Source organism: Giraffa tippelskirchi, chromosome 13 (genome assembly GCF_054371585.1).
Source record: "Giraffa tippelskirchi isolate mGirTip1 chromosome 13, T2T-mGirTip1v1.2.pri, whole genome shotgun sequence".
Lineage (NCBI taxonomy): Eukaryota > Metazoa > Chordata > Mammalia > Artiodactyla > Giraffidae > Giraffa > Giraffa tippelskirchi.
The window spans coordinates 105301157-105326876 of record NC_137287.1 but is presented as its reverse complement, the minus strand read 5'-3'; the positions used below and the strand labels follow the sequence as shown (position 1 = coordinate 105326876).

General features: G+C 41.3%; 1 protein-coding gene across 8 annotated transcripts in view; it reads right to left on the bottom strand.

The window, feature by feature from the left end:
- Window positions 1-25659, bottom strand: part of ASIP (agouti signaling protein) — a 173883-nt gene extending 148224 nt beyond the window's left edge. For 4 of the 8 annotated variants that reach the window (XR_014073874.1, XR_014073875.1, XM_081559817.1 and 1 more), the window contains exons 1-2: window positions 25629-25659; window positions 23371-23446 (exon numbers count right to left, since the gene is read on the bottom strand). The gene's annotated coding sequence lies outside the window, so the exon portion shown is untranslated. Of the gene's footprint in view, window positions 1-9202; window positions 9948-23370; window positions 23447-25515 lie in introns of those variants that run through there. The other 4 variants (XR_014073876.1, XM_081559818.1, XM_081559814.1 and 1 more) reach the window with 2 other exon arrangements.
- Between the last annotated feature and the right edge of the window lie 61 nt (window positions 25660-25720).

Sequence of the window (25720 nt, the reverse complement as noted above, 5' to 3'; positions counted from 1 at the left end):
AACCAGTCCATCCTAAAGGAGATCAGGCTGTTCATTGGAAGGACTGATGTTGAAGCTGAAACTCCAATACTTTGGCCACCTCATGGGAAGAGTTGACTCATTGGAAAAGACCCTGATTCTGGGAAGGATTGGGGGCAGGAGGAGAAGGGGACGACAGAGGATGAGATGGCTGGATGGCATCACCGATTCGATGGACATGAGTTTGGGTAAATTCCAGGAGTTGGTGATGGACAGGGAGGCCTGGCGTGCTGTGATTCATGGGGTCGCAAAGAGTCAGACACGACTGAGCAACTGAACTGAACTGAACTGAAGGGAAAACTAACAACCAGACTAGGTCTAAAAACAGTGATGTACCCAGTAGTAATAAGAATCTCTAATGCTCAGATTGTGATCCTGAAATACTATTTCCCCTAAAAGAAACTAGAGTGTCTTTAAGAAATAGTTGATTCTATATCTGGGCAGGCAAAGTACAAGATGAATCTGAAACATTTTGTCGTACTATCTAGCAAGGAAGCTGTTAAAGACATGTCAAAAGAACTCAGGAAACAAGCTGAAGAAGCACTTACTGAGCAAAAATGGGATAACTGGACCATCAATATAAAATAATAAGTGCAGTGGATTAAAACTGATGAAATATGCTTAAGCCCTTGAGCTCACAGTGATATTTTAAAAAGCTGATCATATTTGGGGTATAATAGTGAGTCAATTCATTATCTTGATAACTGGCAAATAAAGGGAAAGGATCAAGCATTTATCCTGCCTTCCCATGATGAATTCTACCATTGGGTAAGTAAGAAGTAAAATCAGAAGCATGTATTTTATAGATGTATTTCAGCAAATAAATAAAAAAGGATTAGAAAATCACCAGTTTTTAACCCCCAGTGAATTAGTGGATCCAGGCAAGAAGCATCAGTGGCTGTTAACGTCATGCAGAGAGTCAGTTGGACACGACTGAACAACAACATCATCACACAAAAAGAGGAACAACCAGGCAAACACAAGTAATGTGTAGTCTTTTCAAAGGAATCAAACCTGGAGTCTGATAAAGTCTCTGCATCCAGCTGCTAATTTGTAGGCGAAACAAAGGACACACAACAATTGTGAACTGTCCTTGAATTGCAATTAGTAAAATCCAGACTGTGGGAACTCTACAAGTCAAATGGACCAGGTTCTTCAACAGATGAATTTTAAGGAAAAGAAACTGATGGAGAAAGAAACAATAAATTAAGAGACTTAAAACACAGAGCAAAGACAAAAGATACAATAATTTTTAAAAGGGCAAGACTAAACTGTAGTATCATACTCATCTGAGAAGATTATAAAGAAATGCAAGGAGATTATTGCTGTAAGTCAGAATTGTGGTTATTTTTGAGAGGAAGAATGTGCTTATATGATTAGGATAAGGTACAAGGAAGTCTTCTGAGAGAGTTAACAAAGTTTTACTGCTTGACCTGAGTACTGGTTTAAAAAGAGCTCACTTTGTAATACTTCACTAAGCTCGGTGTGTTTTTCTGCATCCGTTTTATAATAAAAACCACTGAAAACAAACAAAAATAACCATAAATGTTGTAAAACATAATAAACATATAAGAACCACTGAACTATATACTCTCAACCTCACTGATTATTAAATAAAATTGAAGAAAAGTTTTTGGCCATGCCACATGGAGTCCTAACCACTGGACTGCTAGGAAATTTCCTAACTAAATTGAGATTAAAACAATAATAGGAATTATATAGTCAAAGGTATGGCTTTTGCAATAGTCACGTATGGATGTGACAGTTGGACCATAAAGAAAGCTGAGGGCTAAAGAATTGATGCGTTCAAACTGTGGTGTTGGTTGGAGAAGACTCTTGAGAGTCCCTTGGACTGCAAGGAGATCAAACCAGTCAATCCTAAAGGAAATCAATCCTGAATATTCATGGAAGGATTGATGCTGAAGCTGAAGCTCCAGAACTTTGGCCACCTGATGCAAAGAGCTGACACATTAGAAAAAATCTTGGTGCTGGGAAAGATTGAAGGCAGGAGGAGAAGGAGATGACAGACGATGAGATGGTTGGATGGCATCACCGATTCAATGGATATGAGTTTGAGCAAACTCCAGGAGATAGTGAAGGATAGGGAAGCCTGGTATGCTGCAATCCATGGGATTGCAAAGAATCAGACACAACTGAGCAACTGAATAACAGGGATTAGGAAGGGAGTATCAGAACCCAGACTTAAAATGCCTTATTTGCTGATTACGGAACATGCTGGATAATAGGATAGGGAAAAGGGAGTAAATGCTGAGAGGTTGCATGATTTATTTCTCGCTTCAGTTATCTGTCTAATGGAAAGGTAGAGGAGTAGATTTAAATATTCTAGTTACTGTTGTAGATATTATGTTCACCAAATATTCCAGTTTCTCTCTCTACTATACCTCTCTCTGCATGAGGATTGTATATTCTGCCCTGATGAACTCAGAGGTGGCCATAGGTATTAGTTATCTATGTGGCTCAGACGGGAAAGAAACGGCCTGCAGTGCAGGAGGCCAGGGTTCAATCTGGGCTGGGAAGATCCCTTGGAGAAAGGAATGGCAACCCACTCCAGTGTTCTTGTTTGGAGAATCCCATGGACAGAGGAGCCTGTCAGACAACAGTCCTTGGGTTCCCAAAGAGTTGGATACAACTGAGTAACTAACACTTTTGGGCTTGCCAGGTGGTGCTAGTGGTAAAGAACTCGACTGTCAATGAAGGAGACATAAGAGATGGGAGGTCAATCCCTGGGTTGGGAAGATCCCCTGGAGAAGGTCATGGCAATCCACTCCAGTATTCTTGCCTGGAGAATCCCATGGACAGAAGAGCCTGGTGGGCTACAGTCCATAGGGTCACAAAGAGTTGAACATGACTGAAACAACTTAGTATGCAGGTGTACAACAAATTACTCCAAAACTTTACAGTTAAAAACAATAAATATTTATCATCTCATGGTTTCTGTATGTCAAGAATTTGGGAGTAGTTTGGCTAGGCAGTCCTGTCTCAGGGTCTCTCATAGATTTGGTGAGGAGAGGAGCAGGCCAAGATGGCACATCCTGAGCTTACGTCCTCTCACAGGCACACCAAAATTACAACTATTTATATGGTAACTATCTATAAGCACAACTTGAGGACCAGCAGAAAAGATTTTCTACTACTAAAGATATAAAGAAAGAATCATAACAAATCAGTAGGAGGGGCAGAGATGAAGTATACTTAAGACCACAATTCTAGGTAGGTAACCCACAGACAGGAGGATAATCACAATTGCGGAGGTTTGCTCCAAGGAGTGAGAGGTATGAGACCCTCATCTGGCTCCCCAGGCTGGGGGTCTTGCATAGGAAGATGAGCCCCCAGAACAGAGTCAGAAGGCTGTGGGATACAGAAGCTCTCCTCTTAAAGGAGGTGTATAAAATCTCACACTGTGAGTCTCAGTGGAGAGGCTACTCCAGTCCCAAGGAGCCTGGGTCAGACCCACTTGCTGATTTTAGAGAGACTGTTGGAGAAGCAGAAGGCAACCAGGACTTCCCCTGGGGACTCAAACACTGGCAGCAGCCCATTTATGGAAGCTTGTTCTATCATAAGAACACTGGTGCTTAGAAGCATCATTTTGAAGTCCTCCCACTAGCCTATTAACACCCAGGGTTTATCCAACCACCAGCAGGCTGGCACCAGCCCTGGGAACCCCTAAGCTATGCAGCCAGCTGCTCTGGGACCCAGTCCTCCCCATTAATGGGCCAACAACCACTACACAAAGAAGGGACTGGCAGTCAACCAGGCCAGGGGCCAGTCCTGCCTACCAACATACCCTCAGCAGTTGGCCCCAGCACAGGCAGAAGGGCCCAAACAGCTCACAAAGGGAGCACTCCTAAAGTATACAGCTCTGGTGACTGGGGGAATGTGCTGCTGGGCCATATGACACCTCCTATATAAGGACAGTTATGTCCTAATCTTCTCCAAGATTAGGAAACATAACTGACCTACGTAAAACATAGGAAAAACATAGAAAACCTCAGAGAATTAATCAAAATGAGAAGACAGAGGAGTATGTTTCTAAACAAAGGATTAAGACAAACACCCAGAAAAAGAACTAAGTGAGGTAGAGATAAGCAATCTATCTGATAAAAAGTTCAAGGTAATGATCATAAACATGTTCTGTGAACTCAGGAGAAGAATGGATGAACACAAAGATAAGTTCAACAGAGTTAAAGAAGAAACAAACAGAGCTGAAGAATACAATGACTGAAATTAAAAAACACACTGAAGGAATCAACATAAGACTAGATGATACAAAGCAACAGGTCAGTGAACTGGAAGACAGAGTAGTGGAAATCACCCAAGCTGAAAAGGATAAAGAGTTTTTTAAAAATGAGGATAGTTTGGGATTTCCCTAGCAGTCCAGTGGTTAAGACTCCATGCTTCCAATGTAGGGGGGCACGAGTTTGATCCCTGGTCAGGTAACTAAGATTCCACATGCCATGTATACATAAAAAAAAAAAAAAAAGGATAGTATAAGAGACTTCTGGGTCAACATCAAGCATACTAACATTACATTATAGGAATCCCAGAAGAATAAGAAGGAAAGAGGTGAAGAACTTATTTGAAGAAATAATAGCTAAAACCTTCACTAACGTGGAAAAGGACACAGACATTCAAGTTCAGGAAGCACAAAGAGCCTCAAATAAGATAACTCTAAAGAGGTCACACCAAGTTACATTATAATTAAAATGGCAAAGATTAGGGCTTCCCTGGTGGCTTAGTGGTAAAGAATTCACCTGCCAATACAGGAGATACGGGTTTAATCCCAGGTCTAGGAAGATCCCACATGCCAAAGAGCAACTAAGCCCATAAGCCACAACTATTGAGCTTGTGCTCTAAAGTCTAGGAGCCACAACTACTGAAGCCTACAAGCTCTAGAGCTTGTGGTCTGCAACAAGAGAAGCCACCACAGTGAGAAGCCTGCATACCACAACTAGAGAGTAGCCCCTGCTTGCTGCAGCTAGAGAAAAGCCCACAGCAATGAAGACCCAGCACAGGCAAAAAATAAATAAAATTTTAAATGCAAAGATTAGATATAATGAGACACTCAAAAGTGTCAAGGGAAAAGCAACTAGTTACAAAGGAACTCCCATAAGACAATCAGTTGACTTTTCAGCAGAATCTTTGTAGGTCAGAAGAAAGTGACATAATACACTCAAACTCTCAAAATGATCAAAGGAAAAAAACTTACAACCAAGAATACTCTACCCAGGGGAGTTCCCTAGTGGTCTAGTGGTTAGGACTCTTCCACTGCAGAGGGTATGGGTTCGATCCCTGGTCAGGAACTAAGATTCCGCAAGCTGCATGGTATAGACAACAACAAAAAAAACCTCTACCCAGCAGGGTTTTAATTCGTATTTGAAAGAGAAGTCAAAAAACAATTAACAAAATGGCAATAAGTACAAAGTTGAGTGTGTGGATCACAGTAAACTGTGGACAATTCTGAAAGAGATGGGAATACCAGACCATCTGACCTGTCTCTTGAGAAACCTGTATGCAGGTCAGGAAGCAACAGTTAGAACTGGACATGGAACAACAGACTGGGTCCAAATCGGAAAAGGAGTACGTCAAGGCTGTATATTGTCACCCTGCTTATTTAACTTCTATGCAGAGTACATCATGAGAAACGCTGGGTTGGAAGAAATACAAGCTGGAATCAAGATTGCCAGGAGAAATATCAATAACCTTAGATATGCAGATGACACCACCCTTATGGCAGAAAGTGAAGAAGAACTAAAGAGCCTCTTGATGAAAGTGAAAAGGGGGGGTGAAAAAGTTGGCTTCAAGCTCAACGTTCAGAAAACTAAGATCATGGCATCTGGTCCTATTACTTCATGGCAAATAGATGGGGAAACAGTGGAAACAGTGTCAGACTTTATTTTTTGGGGCTCCAAAATCACTGCTGATGGTGATTGCAGCCATGAAATTAAAAGACGCTTACACCTTGGAAGGAAGGTTATGGCCAACCTAGATAGCATATTGAAAAGCAGAGACATTACTTTGCCAACAAAAGTCCGTCTAGTCAAGGCTATGGTTTTTCCAGCGGTCATGTGTGGATGTGAGAGTTGGATGGTGAAGAAAGCTGAGCGCCGCAGAATTGATGCTTTTGAACTGTGGTGTTGGAGAAGACTCTTGAGAGTCCCTTGGACTGCAAGGAGATCCAATCAATCCATCCTAAAGGAGATCAATCCTGAATATTCATTGGAAGGACTGATGTTGAAGCTGAAACTCCAATACTTTGGCCACCTCATGCGAAGAGTTGACTCATTGGAAAAGACCCTAATGCTGGGTAGGATTGGAGGCAGGAGGAGAAGGGGATGACAGAGGATGAGATGGTTAGATGGCATCACCGACTCGATGGACATGGGTTTGGGTAGACTCCGGAAGTTGGCGATGGACAGAGAGGCCTGGCGTGCTCCAATTCATGGGGCTGCAAAGAGTCGGACACGACTGAGTGACTGAACTGAACTGAACACATCTATCAAGAGTTACTTTAATGGACTAAATGTTCCAACAAGACATATAACGCTTGAATGGATACAAAAACAAGACATACTACTATATATATATATATGTATGTATGTATGTATATATGTATATATATAGTATACATTTATGTGTGTGTGTGTGTGTGTATATAGTTGTTGTTCAGTTGCTCAGTTGTGTCCAACTCTTTGTGACCCCATGAACTGTAGCATGCCAGGCATCCCTGTCCTTTACCATCTCCTGGAGTTTGCTCAAACTCACATCCATTGAGTCGGTGATACCATCCAACCATCTCATCCTCTGTCGTCCCCTTCTCCTCCTGCTTTCAATCTTTCCCAGCATCAGGGTCTTTTCCAATGTGTTGACTCTTTGCATCAGGTGGCCAAAATACTGGAGCTTCAGCTTCAGCATCAGTCTTCCCAATGAATATTCAGGATTGATTTCTTTTAGGATTGACTGGTTTGATCTCCTTGCAGTCCAAGGGACTCTCAAGAGTCTTCTCCAACACCACAGTTTGAACGCATCAATTCTTTGGTGCTCAGCCTTCTTTATGGTCCAACTCTCACATCTGTATGTGACTACTGGAGAAACCACAGCTTTGACTATAGAGAACTTTGTCAGCAACCACAAACAAGTCTCAATAAATTAAGAAGACTGAAATCATATCAAGCATCTTTACTGACCACAACAGTGTAAGACCAGATATCAGCTACAAGGAAAAAATTGGAAAAAAACCACAAATATGTGGAGTGTAAACAACATGGTACTAAACAACCAATGGGTCACCGAAAAAATCAAAGAGAAAATTTAAAAATATCTGGAAACAAATAAAAATAAAAATTTGTTGTTGTTGTTCAGTCACTAAGTCGTGTCCGACTTTTGCAACCCTATGGACTGCGGCAGGCCAGGCTTCCCTGTCTTTCACTACCTCCCAGTGTTTGCTCAGACTTATGTCAATTGAGTTGGTGATGCTATTCAACCATCTCATCCTCTGTCGCCCCCTTCTCCTTCTGCCTTCAATCTTTCCCAGCACCAGGATCTTTTCCAATGAGTCAGTTCTTCGCATGAGGTGGCCAAAGTATTGGAGTTTCAGCTTCAGCATCAGTCCTTCCAATGAATATTCAGGACTGATTTCCTTTAGGATTGACTAGTTTGATCTCCTTGCAGTCCAAGGAACTCTCAAGAGTCTTCTCCTGCATCACAATTCGAAAGCATCGATTTTTCAGTGCTCAGCTTTCGTTATTGTCCAACTCTCACATCCATACATAACTACTGGGAAAACCATAGCCTTGACTAGACGGACCTTTGTCGGCAAAGTGATGTCTTTGCTTTTTAATATGTTGTCCAGTTTTGTCACAGTTTTTCTCCCAAGGAGCAAGTGTCTTTCAATTTCATGACTGCAGCCACCATCTGCAGTGATTTTGGAGCCCAAGAAAATAAAGTCTGTCACTGTTTCCACTTTTTCCCCTTCTATTTGCCATGAATGGATGGGACTGGATGCCATGATCTAATTTTTTTGAATGCTGAGTTTTAAAACGAAAATACAATGAAATACAATGATTCAAAAATTTATATCTACTTATCTACTATATATCTACTCATCTTGCCTACTCTGTATCTACTTATTTATCTACCTACAATGGAATATTACTCAGCCATAAAAAAGAATAAAATCTTGCCATTTTCAACAACATGGACGGGTCCAGAGAGTATTATGCTAAATGAAATGTCAGACACAGAAAGGCACATACCTGATTTCACTCACATGTGTAATCTAAAAAACAAATTAACAAATATAATAAAACAAAACCAGGCACAGATACAGAGAAGAAAGTGGTGGTTGCCAGAGGGGAGGTGGATAGGTGAACGAGTGTAATAGGTGAGGAGGATTAAAAAGTACAAACTTCCAGTTAAAAAACAAGTTTTGGGGGTGTAATGTACAGCATAGGGAATATAGTTAATAATAATAATATTGTAATAACTTTACTAGTGATATGTGGAAATAATATTTATTATGGTGATCATTTTGTGATACATATTGAATCACTATGTTGTACACCTTAAATTACTATAATATTGTAAATCAATTATACTAATACTTGAATTTTAATAAAGGATGCTTCCTGGGGCTGTAGATATTTGGAAGTTTTAGCGAAGCAGGATGATCCTCTTTCTGGAAAGCTCATTCACATGGCTATTGGCACGAGATCTCTGATTCTCACTGGCTATTAGTGAAGAGCCTAAGTTCCTTACCATCTGGGTCTAACCATTTGGGTACTTGAATGTCCTCATGGCATGGTACCTGGCTTCTTTCAGAGTGAGTAGACCAAGAGAGAAACAGTAATGCCTTTTATGACCTTGTTTTGGAAGTCACACATCATTACTTCTGTCGTCATGTATTTGTCAGTAGCAAGAAACTTAGTTTATCTCACACACAAGGGCAGAGGAATTAGACTTCACTCTCTGAAGGGAGGAGTGTCAAACAATTTTTGGACATATTTTGAAAACCATCACACCATGTGATATGGTCTAATAAAATTGGTGACATGCGTGGCTTCTGGGCCAAAGCTTTAAGAGCCAGTGAGTGGTCCGCCTGCTTCTTTTCCCTCATACATAAAACTGGCAATATTTCAGTTAGAAGACCTGGATCCTGGAGTAAACATGATGTGAAGCAGAGCTTTTATTGTCCACTGTCAAGTATGTTAGGCATAGTACAAAGTACTTAACAAGTAGTATCACAATAATAATTTATAGCAATGGTAAATATTATTACCCACAATTTTAGAAGAAATAGAACTATCATATTTCAACTTTTCCTGATATTCTTGACATGATTCACTTTGCCATATCTATTTTTTTCTTTTACTGAAAGCATTTTTCACCTTCTAAGAAACTGTATTGTTTATAGTTTACATCATTTTGTTTATTGTCTGTCTTGCTGTTGTTGTTCATTCGCTTAGTCATGTCTGACTCTTTGTGACCCCATAAGACTGCAGCACTCCAGGCTTCCCTATACTTCATTATCTCCCAGAGTTTGCTCAAACTCATGTCCATTGAGTTGATGGTGCTATCCAACCATCTCTTCCTCTGTTGCCCCCTTCTCTTCCTCCCCTCAATCTTTCCCAGAATCAGGGTCTTTTCCAATAAGTCAGTTCTTCACATTAGGTAGCCAAAGTATTGGAGCTTCAGCTTCAGCATCAGTCCTTCCAAGTATTCAGGGTTGATTTCCTTTAGGATTGACTGATCTGATCTTCATCTTCTCCAGCACCACAGTTCTGTCTAGCCTTACAAAAATGTAAGTTCCACAAGGACAGAGAGGGGAATTCCCTGGTGGTCCAGTGGTTAGGACTCCACACTTCCACTGTAAGGGGCATCAGTTGGATCCCTGACTGGGGAACTAAGATCTCCTAAGACCAAAAAACAAAAGAAAGAAACAAGGTCAGGGGTCTTTGTTTCGTTCACTGATGTATCCCAATGTAAAGAACAGTGCCTGAATATAAATATTTACTGAAGGTTGATTTTCAGTCCCAATTCTCTCCCTGGACAACGTTCCAGCTTGTCTACATATTTTCCAATGGTAATACTCCAACTGAGGTCTGATAAGCATAGGCTGTTTCTTACTAGTTATGCTCTCAGAAGTTAACCATATTTCCAAGATCTCACTGAAGTCTCCGATAAATCTATTGATTATGACCAATATTCTCATGCTATCCTCTAACTGTGATGGGTTTTAAGTTGTGACAAATGACCAAAGATAGGCTCATTCTACTGGAAACTTCTATATTATCTTGGGTCTCTCTTTATCACCCTTGTGTGTGTGTGTGTGTGTGTGTGTGTGTGTGTGTGTGTGAGTCACCCTTAGCCCTTCAAAATCACAAAATATCTGTCCTATTTTTATTCCTCTAGGGTTGTAAAATGGCTTTTTGTGCATTTCTTCCAGGTAACATTTGTGCATTTCAACAAATATCTTGATCCCAAATTGTTGAGCTAGTGGTCAGAAGTTTAGAAAACACGGAAAGTCAATGAGGAAGTTATTACTGGGCAACCAGGCCACTGTGGAAGCGACAAAATTGTTGCTGCCTGGCATTCACAATCATTCTCAGGGAATGTGCAGTAAAAGTTTAGAAATATGTTTCTAAATGTCATAAAACATACTTTTATGAAATTCAATCTCTTCCACTCAATAAAAAATTTAAACAAAGAAACATTAGAGGCAAAACTTTTTGTTCTTAGCCCATAAAACTCAGGAACAGAATCTGTTCTTTCGTCAAAAACAAATGCAATAACTTAAATCTGTCTGCAAAAGGAACAAAAGGTAGAGAAAACTGTGTTCTGTTCACTTAGTTCAGTTTAGTCGCTTAGTCGTGTCCGACTCTTTTTGACCCCATGAATTGGAGCACGCCAGGCCTCTCTGTTCATCACCAACTCCTGGAGTCTACCCAAACCCATGTCCATCGAGTCAGTGATGCCATCCAACCATCTCATCCTCTGTCATCCCCTCCTTCTCCTGCCCTCAATCCTACCCAGCATTAGCGTCTTTTCCAATGAGTCAACTCTTTGCATGAGGTGGCCACAGTATTGGAGTTTCAGCTTCAACACCAGTCCTTCCAATGAACATCCAGGATTGATCTCCTTTAGGATGAACTGATTGGATCTCCTTGCAGTCCAAGGGACTCTCAAGAGTCTTCTCCAACACCACAGTTCAAAAGCATCAATTCTGCGGCGTTCAGCCTTCTTAACCATCCAACTCTCACATCCATACATGACCACTGGAAAAACCATAGCCTTGGCTAGACGGACTTTTGTTGGCAAAGTAATGTCTCTGCTTTTCAATATGCTATCTAGGTTGGCCATAACCTTCCTTCCAAGGAGTAAGCGTCTTTTAATTGCATGGCTGCAATCACCATCAGCAGTGATTTTGGAGCCCAAAAAATAAAGTCTGACACTGTTTCCACTGTTTCCCCATCTATTTCCCATGAAGTGATGGGACCAGATGCCATGATCTTAGTTTTCTGAATGTTGAGCTTGAAGCCAACTTTTTCACTCTCCTCTTTCACTTTCATCAAGAGGCTCTTTAGTTCTTCTTCACTTTCTGCCATAAGGGTGGTGTCATCTGCATATCTAAGGTTATTGATATTTCTCCCGGCAATCTTGATTCCAGCTTGTGTTTCTTCCAGCGTTTCTCACTGCACATAAGTTAAAAAAGCAGGGTGACAATATACAGCCTTGACATACTCCTTTTCCGATTTGGACCCAGTCTGTTGTTCCATGTCCAGTTCTAACTGTTGCTTCCTGACCTGCATACAGGTTTCTCAAGAGACAGGTCAGATGGTCTGGTATTCCCATCTCTTTCAGAATTTTCCAGTTGATTGTGATCCACACAGTCAAAGGCTTTGGCATAGTCAATAAAGCAGAAATAGATGTTTTTCTGGAACTCTCTTGCTTTTTCGATGATCCAGCAGATGTTGGCAATTTGATCTCTGATTCCTCTGCCTTTGCTAAAACCAGCTTGAACATCTGGAAGTTCACGCTTCACGTATTGCTGAAGCCTGGCTTGGAGAATTTTGAGCATTACTTTTCTAGCATGTGAGATGAGTGCAATTGTGCAGTAGTTTGAGCACTCTTTGGCATTGCCTTTCTTTGGGATTGGGACGAAAACTGACCTTTTCCAGTCCTGTGGCCACTGCTGAGTTTTCCAAAGTTGCTGGCATATCAAATGCAGCACTTTCACAGCATCATCTTTCAGGATTTGAAATAGCTCAACTGGAATTCCATCACCTCCACTAGCTTTGCTCATAGTGATGCTTTCTAAGGCCCACTTGACTTCACATTCCAGGATGTCTGGCTCTAGGTGAGTGATCACACCATCGTGATTATCTGGGTCATGAAGATCTTTTTGGTACAGTTCTTCTGTGTATTCTTGCCACCTCTTCTTAATATCTTCTGCTTCTGTTAGGTCCATACCATTTCTGTCCTTTATCGAGCCTATCTTTGCATGAAATGTTCCTTTGGTATCTCTAATTTTCTTGAAGAGATCTCTAGTCTTTCCCATTCTGTTGTTTTCCTCTATTTCTTGGCATTGATCGCTGAGGAAGCCTTTCTTATCTCTCCTTGCTATTCTTTGGAACTCTGCATTCAGATGGGAATATCTTTCCTTTTCTCCTCTGCTTTTCGCTTCTCTTCTTTTCCCAGCTATTTGTAAGGCCTCCTCAGACAGCCATTTTGCTTTTTTGCATTTCTTTTCCATGGGGATGGTCTTGATCCCTGTCTCCTGTACAATGTCACGAACCTCTGCCCATAGTTCATCAGGCACTCTATCAGATCTAGTCCCTTAAATCTATTTCTCACTTCCACTGTATAATCATAAGTGATTTGATTTAGGTCATACCTGAATCGTCTAGTGGTTTTCCCTACTTTCTTCAATTTAAGTCTGAATTTGGCAATAAGGAGTTCATGATCTGAGCCACAGTTCTCTCCTGGTCTTGTTTTTGCTGACTGTATAGAGCTTCTCCATCTTTGGCTGCAAAGAATATAATCAATCTGATTTTAGTGTTGACCATCTGGTGATGTCTATGTGTAGAGTCTTCTCTTGTGCTGTTGGAAGAGGGTGTTTGCTATGACCAGTGCGTTCTCTTGGAGGAACTCTATTATGCTCCTTTGCCCTGCTTCATTCTGTACTCCAAGGCCAAATTTGCCTGTTACTCCAGGTGTTTCTTGACTTGCTACTTTTGCATTGTAGTCCCCTATAATGAAAAGGACATCTTTTTTCGGTGTTAGTTCTAGAAGGTCTTGTTTGGTCTTCATAGAACCATTCAACCTCACCTTCTTCAGTGTTACTGGTTGGGGCATAGACTTGGATTACCGTGATATTGAATGGTTTGCCTTGGCAACAAACAGAGATCATCCTGTCATTTTTGGGATTGCATCCAAGTACTGCATTTCGGACTCTTTTGTTGACCATGACGGCTACTCCATTTCTTCTAAGGGATTCGTGCCCACAGTAGTAGATATAATGATCATCTTAGTAGATATAATGATCATCTTAGTTAAATTCACCCATTCCAGTCCATCTTAGTTTGCTGATTCCTAGAATGTTGATGTTCACTCTTGTCATCTCCTGTTTGACCACTTCCAATTTGCCTTGATTCATGGACCTAACATTCCAGGATCCTATGCAATGTTGCTCTTTACAGCATTGAACCTTGCTTCCATCACCAGTCCCATCCACAACTGGGGGTTGTTTTTGTTTTGGGTCCATCCCTTCCTTCTTTCTGGAGTTATTTCTCCACTGATCTCCAATAGCATATTGGGCACCTACTGACCTGTGGAGTTCATCTTTGTGTCCTATCTTTTTGCCTTTTCATACTGTTCATGGGGTTCTCAAGGCAAGAATACTGGTTTGCCATTCCCTTCTCCAGTGGACCACATTCTGTCAGACCTCTCCACCATGACCCGTCCAGCCTGGGTGGCCCCACATAGCATGGCTTAGTTTCACTGAGTTAGACAAGGCTGTGGTCCATGTAATCAGATTGTCTAGTTGTCTGTGATTGTGGTTTCAGTCTGTCTGCCCTCTGATGCCCTCTCTCAATGCCTACTGTCTTACTTGGTTTTGTCTTACCTTAGATGTGGGGTATCTCTTCATGGCTGCTCTAGCAAAGCACAGCCGCTGCTCCTTACCTTGGATGTGGGGTAGCTCCTCCCAGCTGCCACCTCTGACCTCGGGCGTGGGGTAGATCCTCCCGGCCGCCTCCCCTGACCTCGGACTTGGGGTAGCTCCTCTCATCCGCCACCCGTCCTCAGACATGGGTTGGCTCCTCTTGGCCACGCTTGCGTGCCCTCATCGTCTATATACTAGCGATAATTGTTCCTATCACAGCCTATCTTACTTGCAATGACTAAGGTAAGATAACTGATATAAATGTATGAATATACATCAAATATATAACATTTATCATTAACTTGGCATAATCAAATATATTTTGAGAGCCAGTGTAACAGAGTAGAAAGAGTATAGGCTTCAAAGTCAATACAGACCTAGATTTGAGTGCATCTATGCCATTCATTGTGTGATCTTGGGTAAGTAACTTAACCTCTCAGCTTCGTTTTCCCTGTTTATAAAATGAGTATGATATTATGAACCTGACAACACTATAGTGAGGATTAAATGAGATAATGCATGTAACATGGGCTTCCTAGGTGGCACTAGTGGTAAAGAACTCGCCGGCCAATGCAGGAGACATAAGAGACGTGGGTTCAATCCCTGGGTCGGGAAGATCCCCTGGAGAAGGAAATGGCAACCCACTCCAGTATTCTTGCCTGGAGAATTCCAGGGACAGAGGAGCCTGGCGGGTTACAGTCCATGGGTTGCAAAGAGTTGGACATGACTGAGCGACTAACACACAGTGCTAAACCACATTAGTAATTAGGACCTGAAGTCATCAATAGTCCTCATAAAAGCTTTTTATTTGCTCTTTTCCCAGGACCAAATTATAAGGTGAGCAGCCCAAGTTGAAAGAGCCTGGCATACATATTCTTTGAAGTGGTAACAGGTTATTACTGAGACCTCTTTAGGAATATTTTGTTATGAAGACATAAAATTTGTAATGAATATTAAAGGAGAGCAGGGACTTTGGAACACTGGAACTATTACTCAAAAAATTATCTTAAGAGTTATAGTTGTTTTTTGTTTTCTATTTGATCCTTACATAAACCCAGAAGCTTGGAAGGCTTTATCATCCTGTTTAAAGAAGAAAAAATCAAGGCATGAGTGAAAAAGCGACTTGCTCAAGGTTCATTAGTCATCAAGGGACAATCACGAACTCCAACCTTGGCCTTTTGACTCCTTACTCAGGGCTCTTTTTTAAAAAAGAAGTTCTTAGTTAAATACACATAAAATTTACCATCTTAATAATCTTTTGTGTACAATTAAGTACATTCACCTCGTTGTGCAACTAATCTCCAGAACTCTTTTCATCCCGCAAAACTGAAACTCTATACCCACTAAACAACAATTTCCATTCTCCCTCATTCCCCAAACTCTGGCAACCACCATTCTACTTTCCATGAATTTGACTACCCTAGGTGCTACATATAAATTGTTATCTTTCTGTGACTGGCTTATTTCACTTATATAATGTCCTCAAGGTTCATCCATGGTATAGCATGTCAGAATTTCCTTCTTTTTAAGGCTGAATAATATTCCATTACATGTATATACCACATTTTGTTTATTTATTCATGAATGGACATCTAGGTTGCCTGGCTCTTTGGCTATTGTGAATAATGCTGCTATTGATTCCTGGGTTGGAAAGATCCACTGGAGGAGGGCATGGCAACCCACTTGAGTATTCTTGCCTGGAGAATCCCATGAACAGAGAAGCCTGGCAGGCTACAGTCCACAGGTCACAGAGTCAGACACAACTGAAGCAATTGAGCACAGCACAGCACAGACTGGAATACAAATATCTCTTTGAGACTCTGATTTCAATTATTTTGGATATATACCCAAATTGTATTGCTGTACCATATGATAATACTATTTTCAATTTCTTGAGGAACCACCATATTGTCTGGGGGAACAGCTATACATAGTGGCTGTACCATTTTACACTCTAATCAAAAGTACACAAAGGTTCCAATTTCTCCACATTCTTGTTAACACTTGTCATTTTCTTTTTTTTTTTTCCCAATAGCTATCCCAGTGGGTGCAAAGTCGTAACTCACTGTGGTTTTCATAAGAGTTTTGAAGTCTTCTGTAGAGACGCCAACACACTAAGTAATCCTGAGTCATATTACAACACAATTTACAGCATTAACATCCTACTAGATTTAAAGCACTGTAGGAGGCAACAGTACACAGTCATTGCTCTCAAAGATTTTATAATCTAGCTGGAAAGATTAAAAAATTATTTATATGCAGTTAAAAATAAACAGCAGTGCAAACAGCATAGTCTACGTGTGTGTGCTCAGTCGCTCTGTCATGTCTGCCTCTTTTGTGACACCATGAACTGTAACCTGCCAGGCTCCTTCTGTCGATGGAACTTTCAAGGTAAGAATATTGGAGTGGGCTGCCATTTCCTTTCTCCAGGGGACCTTTCCAACCCAGGGATTGAACCCACATCTCTATCACCTCTACTGGCAGGCAGATTCTTTACCACTGTGCCAACTGGGTAGTCCACGTCTATATGATGAATATTATCATGAAAATAGAGAAGGGTAAAATTATAATAGGTTGGGCTCATTAGAAAAGGCTTTAAAGAGCACCTCAAACATTTTAAAAGTGAGAGTTTAAATTATTTGAGAGATATTTTATATTATTATTTCATTTTTTAATTTATGCATTCTTTCAACAAACATTTATTGTGCTCCACAATAAGGGCTAAATACTGTGCTGGGTGTTGGGATTACAAAGTCTCTGAAGAGTAAGGAAGAAATGAGACATGATAATCCAAGTACATGTTACACAAAATCAGTCCTTTCTAAGGGCCTGCTGATGTACCAAAAAGACTGCTGTCACCTACTTTTACAATAATTCACAAAGGGAGTATGAGAAGCACATTTCTTTCCAGACTATGTTCATACCCAATTATTTCAAATGGAATACAGCTGGGAAGTTTCCTATTCTCTCTTGGGAAGAAGGCAACATTCAAGACTAAGACTTTGTAAGTTAGTTATGAGTGCTCATACCTATCATCCCATCTGGGTTCTTGCATTCACAAACATGTGCTGGCATCACGAAAGCAAAGAAAGATGAATAAAACACAGACCCTGCCCTCTAGGATCTCAAAGACAGCCACAATATGGTATTATAAGGGCTGTAATAGAGTAATGAGAGAACTTCCCTGCTCCCCCCACTCCAAGGAAATCATGTGTGTTTGTTTGTGCTTAGTTGTGTCCGACTCTGACTCCACAGACTGTAGCCTGCCAGGCTCCTCTGTCCGTGGGATTTTCCCAGCAAGAATACTGAGTGGGTTGCCATTTCCTCCTCCAGGGGATCTTTCCGGCCCAGGGATCAAACCTTTGTCTCCTGCATTGCAAGTGGTTTCTTTACCACTGAGCTACTGGGGAAGCTCGAGGAAATCACAGGCTTCCTTTAAAACACAACATCTAAGCTGAATCTTGGCTTCCCCAGTGGCTCAGTGGTAAGGAACTGCCTGCAATGCAGGAGATGTGGGTTCGATCCCTAGGTCGGGAAGGTCCCCTGTAGAAAGGAAATGGCAACCCATCCCAGTATTCTTGCCTGGGAAATCCTTTCATGGGGTCGCAAGAGAGTCAGACATGACTGGGCGACTAAACAAGTTGAATCTTAAAGGATGGCGGGAGGAGTTAATCAGATGGGAAGAGAAGGGATGAACATTCCTAGTCAGGAGAACAGCATGTTCAAGGAACATTAAGTGATTTAGTGTAGCTCCACCTTAAAATACATGATTGCTATTATTGTTCAGTCACTAAGCCTGTCCCACTCTTTGCAACCCCATGGATTGCAGCATGCCAGACTTCCCTGTCCTTCACTATCTCCCTGAGTTTGCTCAAACTCATGTTTGTTGAGTTGGTGATGCCATCCAACCATCTCATCTTCTGTCACTCCCTCCTCCTCTTGCCCTCAATCTTTCCCACCATCAGGGTCTTTTCCAATGAGTCAGCTCTTTGCATCAGGTGGCTAAAGTATTGAAACTTCAGCATCAGTTCTTCCACTGAATATTCAGGGTTGATCTTCTTTAGGACTGTCAGGTTTGATCTCTTTGTTGTCCAAGGGACTCTCAAGAGCCTTCTCCAACACCACAGCTCGAAAGCCTCAATTCTTCAACACTCAGCCTTCTTTGTAGTCCAACTCTCATACTTCATGATGAGGAATAGTAAGAAAGATAGTGAGTAGAGAGATGAGGGAAGCTGGAGAGGTAGACTGTGAACAAATATTATACTGAAAGTAACAGAGAATTTGCTGGTTTCTAGGAAGGGAGGAGCATGATTAGTTTTTTTTTGTTTTTTTTTTAAGGAAACTGTGAAAGCTTCCCTAGTGGGTCAGACCATAAAGAATCCGCCTGCAATGCAGGACACTGGGGTTTGATTCCTGGGTTGGGAAGATCCCCTGGAGAAGGGAATGGCAACCCACTCCAGTGTCCTTGTTTGGAGAATCCCATGGACAGAGGAGCCTGTCAGACTACAGTCCTTGGGTTCCCAAAGAGTTGGACACAACTGAGCAACTAACATTTTCACTTTCTGCAGGGTATTAGGTTGGTGCAAAAGTAATCGCGGTATTTGCATTATTGAACTGTGCTGTTTGATATTGGAATACATTCTTAAGTAAATGTGGTTATGTTATATATCATTTTAATGCGCATATCTTGCTTTATGTTTTTTTGCTAATGAAATTATTTGCTGTTTATTTTATATTTATTTTAGACTAAGGAAATGATGTTAGACAAAAAGCTAATTCAACCGATTTTCTTATTCGAGTTCAAAATGGGTCGTAAAGCAGCAGAGACAACTTGCAACATCAACAACACATTTGGTCAGCGACGTGCTAATGAACGTACAGCGCAAAGGTGGTTCAAGAAGTTTTGCAAAGGAGATGAGAGCCTTGAAGATGAGGAGTGTAGTGGCCGGTCATCAGAAGTTGACAATGACAATTGAGAGCCATCACTGAAGCCAATCCTCTGACAACTACACGAGAAGCTGACGAAGAATTCAACATCAACTATTCTAATGTCATGCAGCTTTTGAAGCAAATTGGAAAGGTGAAAAAGCTCCCTAAATGTGAGCCTCAATGAGCTGACCGAAAATCAAAAAAAAAAATCATCATTTTGAAGCATCATTTACCCTTATTTTATGCAACAACAAATAATTTCTTGATTGGATTGTAACAGACGACGAAAAGTGGATTTTATACAACTGGCAATGACAAGCTCAGTGCCTGAACAGAGAAGCAGCTCCAAAGCACTTCCCAAAGCCAAACTTAAACCAAAAAAAGGTAATGGTTACTGTTTGGTGGTCTGCTGCCTGTCTGATCCACTACAGCTTTCTGAATCCTGGCAAAACCATTACATCAGAAGTATGCTTAGCAAATCGATGAGATGCACCAAAAACTGCAAGGCCTGCAGCTGGCCTTGATCAACAGAATGGGCCCAATTCTTCTCCATGACAACACCCGACCGCTCGTCACACAACCAATGCTTAAAAAGTTGAACAAATTGTGCTACAAAGTTTTGCCTCATCCACCATATTCACCTGACCTCTAGCTAACCAACTACTACTTCTTCAAGCATCTCAACAACTTTTTGCAGGGAAAATGCTTTCCAAGAGTTTGTCGAATCCTGAAGCATGGATTTTTACGCTACAGGAGTAGACAAACTTATTTCTCATTGGCAAAAATGTGTTTCGGACCATGAATTTTAAATCATTATAACTAGGCTCAAACACATCTTTATTAAACAAAATAGGAGCCATTATAATCAACACATTTTTGCCAACGAAAAATAAGTTTGTTTACTCCTACAGTGTAAAAATCCATGCTTCGGGATTCAACAAACTCTTGGAAAGCATCTTTACCTTCAAAAAGTTGTCGAGATGCTTGAAGTGATAGTCAGTTACTGGCTAGAGGTCAGATGAATATGGAGGGTGAAGAAAAACTTTGTGTTAAGCACTGTTGTAGGTTTTGGGGACATAGCTGTGACGAACAATTTCCTGCCTTCAGAGTTACATTCTAGCATGGAATATATTTTTTCAGGGACTAAAATATTTGTGTTTGCTGCCCAGAACATTCCTTTCCCCATGTAAACGTATTAGGGAATCTCTAAGTTGGTAATCAAAACATTGTGCATTCAATGATCAGAAAAAAATAAGTGGATGGTTTTAAGGTCCATTTCATTCAGGTCCCAGGTAAACCCTAAGAAGTTATCTATGCTCCAGAACAAGTGTACTTTTCTGTTGACTAGCTTAACAATGTTCTTTGCACTTATAATTTCTCTATCCTGAACTTTGCTAGATGGAAAAACATGGCCAAATTCTGGCAGATTTCTCTTTCTGGATTCCAAGAGAACCATTTCAATTCTTATACGTTCTTTCAGACATATTGTAATATTATTGATTTTAATTATGTAAGGTTTAGTCATTTTTACCATATATGATTAAATAAAGGCTCTAATTTCAACCATCTCACTGTAAAAATTGTGTTAAAATTCTGGATACTATTGGATTTTCATCCATAAATTCAATAAATATTCACCAAATATTTAAGTGCTCATAATGAACCTGGCACTCTGCTAAGTGCTGGGGATTTCAGAGTGAATTAGATTTTTTTACCTACCTCAAGCACTACAATACATACCTTTCACTACATTCTGGTAGAGAAATGAGATTATTAAATCACAAGTAAAAAACCGACCAATAAATCAAACAAATTGTGGTAAGTGTTATGAAGGAAAAACTCAAGTTGCAATATCCAAGAAAGAGATGACAATCACCTAGACCAGGCTAGTGGCAGAGGAGACAGAACTGGCTGACTCAGATTTTGAACACTGACTCAACAAGACTTGATAATGAATTGGATGAAGTGACGAAAAGGAAGGAACTGAGTTAATTCCTGGGTTTCTAACTTAAGCAACTGGGTGGAGAGCAGTGCCTTGTTAATTGAGATGAGGAAGATTTGCAGTGGGAAATACTCAAGTTGTTATAAACACAGTAACTCTGAGACCTCTGTGAGACAAGCAAATGTAAAGAAATATGCACTTGGACCATGAGGCTAGAATTGAGGAAAGGTTTGGGTTGGAAATAATGGATTTGAGAATCACTGACATAATGATGATATTTGGAGCCAGTATTTTCATTAGACTAGATTTCTAAATCTGTGACACAATATCTCATAAGTCATTTCTACGTATGATTAAACAATCAAGAATTCATTTCTGTTAGTGTAGTTCTTGAAGGATAAACTATGTAAGATTTCTTTGGGTGAGGGACGGTGCTCACAATACCTTCTAATACATCAACCCAAAAATAAATTTGAGTTACTAAATGCTTTTCGTTACTATCTCAGTGACTTTCTCTTTACTCATCAAAGCTAACTTGTAAAAGTCCCATGTAATGAATGAAAACAACTGAATAGGTCTGGATTTCTCTATGGATTAGATTTCCTATCTTAATTATGTTTTCCATAATTTAAACATCACCTACAACGATGTATGGGCTTACTTAAGAAGACAGAGTACTGAACTAAAGATCATGAGATCTGGGTTCTGTTCAAGTACTGTCATGATTTAATTTTAAGTCATAGCCTCTATAGGCCTGCTATTTTACGGATCAAGAGAAGAGACTAAGGAATATTTTAAAGCCTATGGAAACATAAATTTAGTATACCATTGAAGCATTATCATCGGTAGCTTACTACTGGGAAGTTGGAGATCTGGGGTGGTGCTGAGCATCAAGAATGGCTCAGAGTGAAGATTCCAGTAGGCTGTTCTGGATTTCTCACTACTTTTTTGTAGACTTCGTAATTTAGCTTCTGTATCTATAAAATGGGAGAATCACATGATTTCCCTCACCATTATGATAAAAAATTAATAAATGTCTATGTTTCACAATAAACTGTGGAAAATTCTGAAAGAGATGGGAATACCAGGCCATCTGACCTGCCTCTTGAGAAATCTGTATGCAGGTCAGGAAGCAACAGTTAGAACTGGACATGGAACAACAGACTGGTTCCAAATAGGAAAAGGAGTACGTCAAGGCTATATATTGTCACCCTGCTTATTTAACTTCTATGCAGAGTACATCATGAGAAACGCTGGGCTGGAGGAAGCACAAGCTGGAATCAAGATTGCCGGGAAAAATATCAATAACCTCAGATATGCAGATGACACCACCCTTATGGCAGAAAGTGAAGAAGAACTAAAGAGCCTCTTGATGAAAGTGAAAGAGGAGGGTGAAAAAGTTGGCTTAAAGCTCAATATTCAGAAAACTAAGATCATGGCATCTGGTCCCATCACTTCATGGGAAATAGATGGGGAAACAGTGGAAACGGTGGCTGACTATTTTTTGGGGGTCCAAAATCACTGCAGATGGTGATTTCAGCCATGAAATTAAAAGACACTTACTCCTTGGAAGGAAACTTATGACCAACCTAGACAGAATATTAAAAAGCAGAGACATTACTTTGTCAACAAAGGTCAAGTCAAGGCTATGGTTTTTCCAGTGGTCATGTATGGATGTGCGAGTTGGACTATAAAGAAAGCTGAGCGCCGCAGAATTGATGTTTTTGAACTGTGGTGTTGGAGAAGACTCTTGAGAGTCCCTTGGACTGCAAGGAGATCCAAACAGTCCATCCTAAAGGAGATCAGTCCTGGGTGTTCACTGCAAGGACTGATGTTGAAGCTGAAACTCCAATACTTTGGCCACCTGATGCCAAGAGCTGACTCATTTGAAAAGACCCTGATGCTGGGATAGAATGAGGGCAGGAGGAGAAGGGGACGACAGAGGATGAGATGGTTGGATGGCATCACCGACTCAATGGACATGGGTTTGGGTGGACTCCGGGAGTTGGTGATGGACAGGGAGGCCTGGTGTGCTGTGGTTCATAGGGTCGCAAAGAGTCAGACACGACTGAGCGACTGAACTGAACGGATGCTTTACAGATTCCTGGATGAAAGAGGTTAGGAAAATACAAATTACTGCTGTGTTGATGTCAGTTCAGTTCAGTTGTGTTGATGTACTTATTAGCTTAATCTAAGCAGGATCTATCTCTTGGAAAACCTGAAAACACTTAGCTACCACTGCTTTCTGACTTCTGCCCGCTTCCCAGGGATTCTTGGCTTTCCCTAGAAAACAAACTATTACCTTGAGGGTAGCCAGAAATCTCTGAAGAAAGTCTCTTGCAAGCAGCCAGTTCAGAGAGGTCATATCTGGTACCAGGCTGTAACAGAAAAATCTTTTCACAAAAATGGTCAACACTATTTGCTAAGCAGACCAGCATTTTCCAAACAGGGAATGGCAGTACAATAAGGCCTCATTAAAACTTTGTGTGCCTTTGTTAATGTGAACCAACTTCGTTAGGCCAAACTAAGTAACTTAATAGTGATTGCCTATGAGCTTCTCTTTACCTCTATCTAATTTCTCTTGTTTTTTCCCACTTGTCTTTTCTTTGTCTCAGATCTTCATTCTCCTACTTGAATGGGCTTTTCAGAAACTTCGGTCTTCTCTATTGTTTCCTTATCTCCTCTTCAAGGTCTCCTCGCTCAAAATGATTTGGGGACTGTCATGCCCCAAATATTTTTTACCTCTCAGAGACCAGGAGAATATATATGGTATGCAACAGTGGCTTTCAACGAGAGGTGATTTGGTAATGTTGGGAGACATTGTAGGTTTTCACAATCATGGGAAGGGTGCCACTGGCATCTAGTAGACAGGGGTCAGGGATACTGCTAAACATCCTGCACTGCACAAAAAACAGCCCACAACAGCAAAGAATGGCCTAAAACACTGACAGTGTTGCTATTGAGAAATCCTGATATGCAGATTATCAGTAGCTGAAAATTACTGAGGTGGCAGTGCAGCCTCCTTAGGATACAGATTCTCAAGGTGGTAAAGCAACAGCCACTGACATCAGATTGCCTAGACTTGGATCATTCTCACTGAGTTATAGTCTCCTTGGAGGCAGGAGCGTTATTTTACCTACCATGCTTAAATTACAGACTAGTATGCAATGGAGGGAGAAGGCAATGGCACCCCACTCCAGTACTCTTGCCTGGAAAATCCCATGGGTGGAGGAGCCTGGTAGGCTGCAGACCCATGGGGTCGCCAGGAGTCGGACATGACTGAGCGACTTCACTTTCACTTTTCCCTTTCATGCACTGGAGAAGGAAATGGCAACCCACTCCAGTATTCTTGCCTGGAGAATCCCAGGGACGGACACGACTGAAGCGACTTAGCAGCAGCAGCAGCAGCATGCAATGGAGAGTGCTAACCAATTGTGGATTGTCTCACATAGTTGTTTTGAGGCCTCAAGAAGGGAACATAAACTAAGTGATATGAAGCACAGTGAGAGGGAGAAAAGCAGCTCCTGAATAGGGGGAGCTAGGCTAGTGTTATCAACTGGGATATGCTGCTCTACTGAATACAATTTCAGAAAACACCAACATCAGACAAAGCCACTCTGTGACCGTGATGGATCAAGACAAAAACAAAACCACCTCCATAAACTTACTGATTATTAACAAACGAACAAGAACATTGCCCCAACCACACACACCCACACCTCACACACACACAAAGACCAAATATCCCCCTATCCTGGCTGAGGGACTGCAGCTTCTTAACCAATCACAGCTTTAGCCACTCTTGGTTCTCCCTTTTTCAGGTAAGAATTACTAAAATACCCATCAAAATTACCCTCATCTCCTTAACAGCATCCAATCCAGACAGAACGCCTGCTTCCTGGAACCCTCTCCCAAATTACCTAATACAAGCTCCAACCCTGTAAATTCTTCCCAGCACCCTCTTCCTGAGATGCCCCCTGCCCCTCAGGCTGTGCCTCCACTCCTTACAAGGAGACAATAAGCCCAGCTTTGTTCAACAAGAAGAGTGTTCTAGGTGGTCTTCGGCTGGGGGGCACTGACAATACTGAGAGCCCCCAAAGGCTAACTGCTTCTATTATGCCTCAAGGGGAATTGCACCCACGCATTCGAAGTCTTTATAAACAAGGATTTTGAGGTTTCCGGACAGAACGCCTCTTGCCAGGCCGTTTCTCCTCATGAGACGTCTCCTTTCCCGTCTACAGGGAGGAGGCTTTTGGTTTCCGACCTCCCAAGTTGAAATCCAGCCTGTTGGGTTAGATTTCTGAAGTAAAACCCCTCAGTGAAGTGAGCATCTCCATTTCCAACTTCGAGTTACTCAAACACTAGCATATCCCACGGGGACACGGTGGAGGTGGTAGCAAAGAAATTAAAGCCTCCAAGAGTTAACATTACTGAATGCCTCACCCACCTCCCTAACTCAGGAGAAACCGCCCCGAATTCACTACGCAAGAGACACTGAACAGCCTGGGTTCCCCGCTCCTCCAAAAGTTGAGGTAAGAACAGCCACCAGCAAAATCGAACCTTCCGGGCCGGCTTCCTCAGCGTCGCGCACGCGCAGGGGTCGCTCGGCAGTCGCCGCGCTAGCGCCTGCCTCTTCCGGGCGGACTACAAGT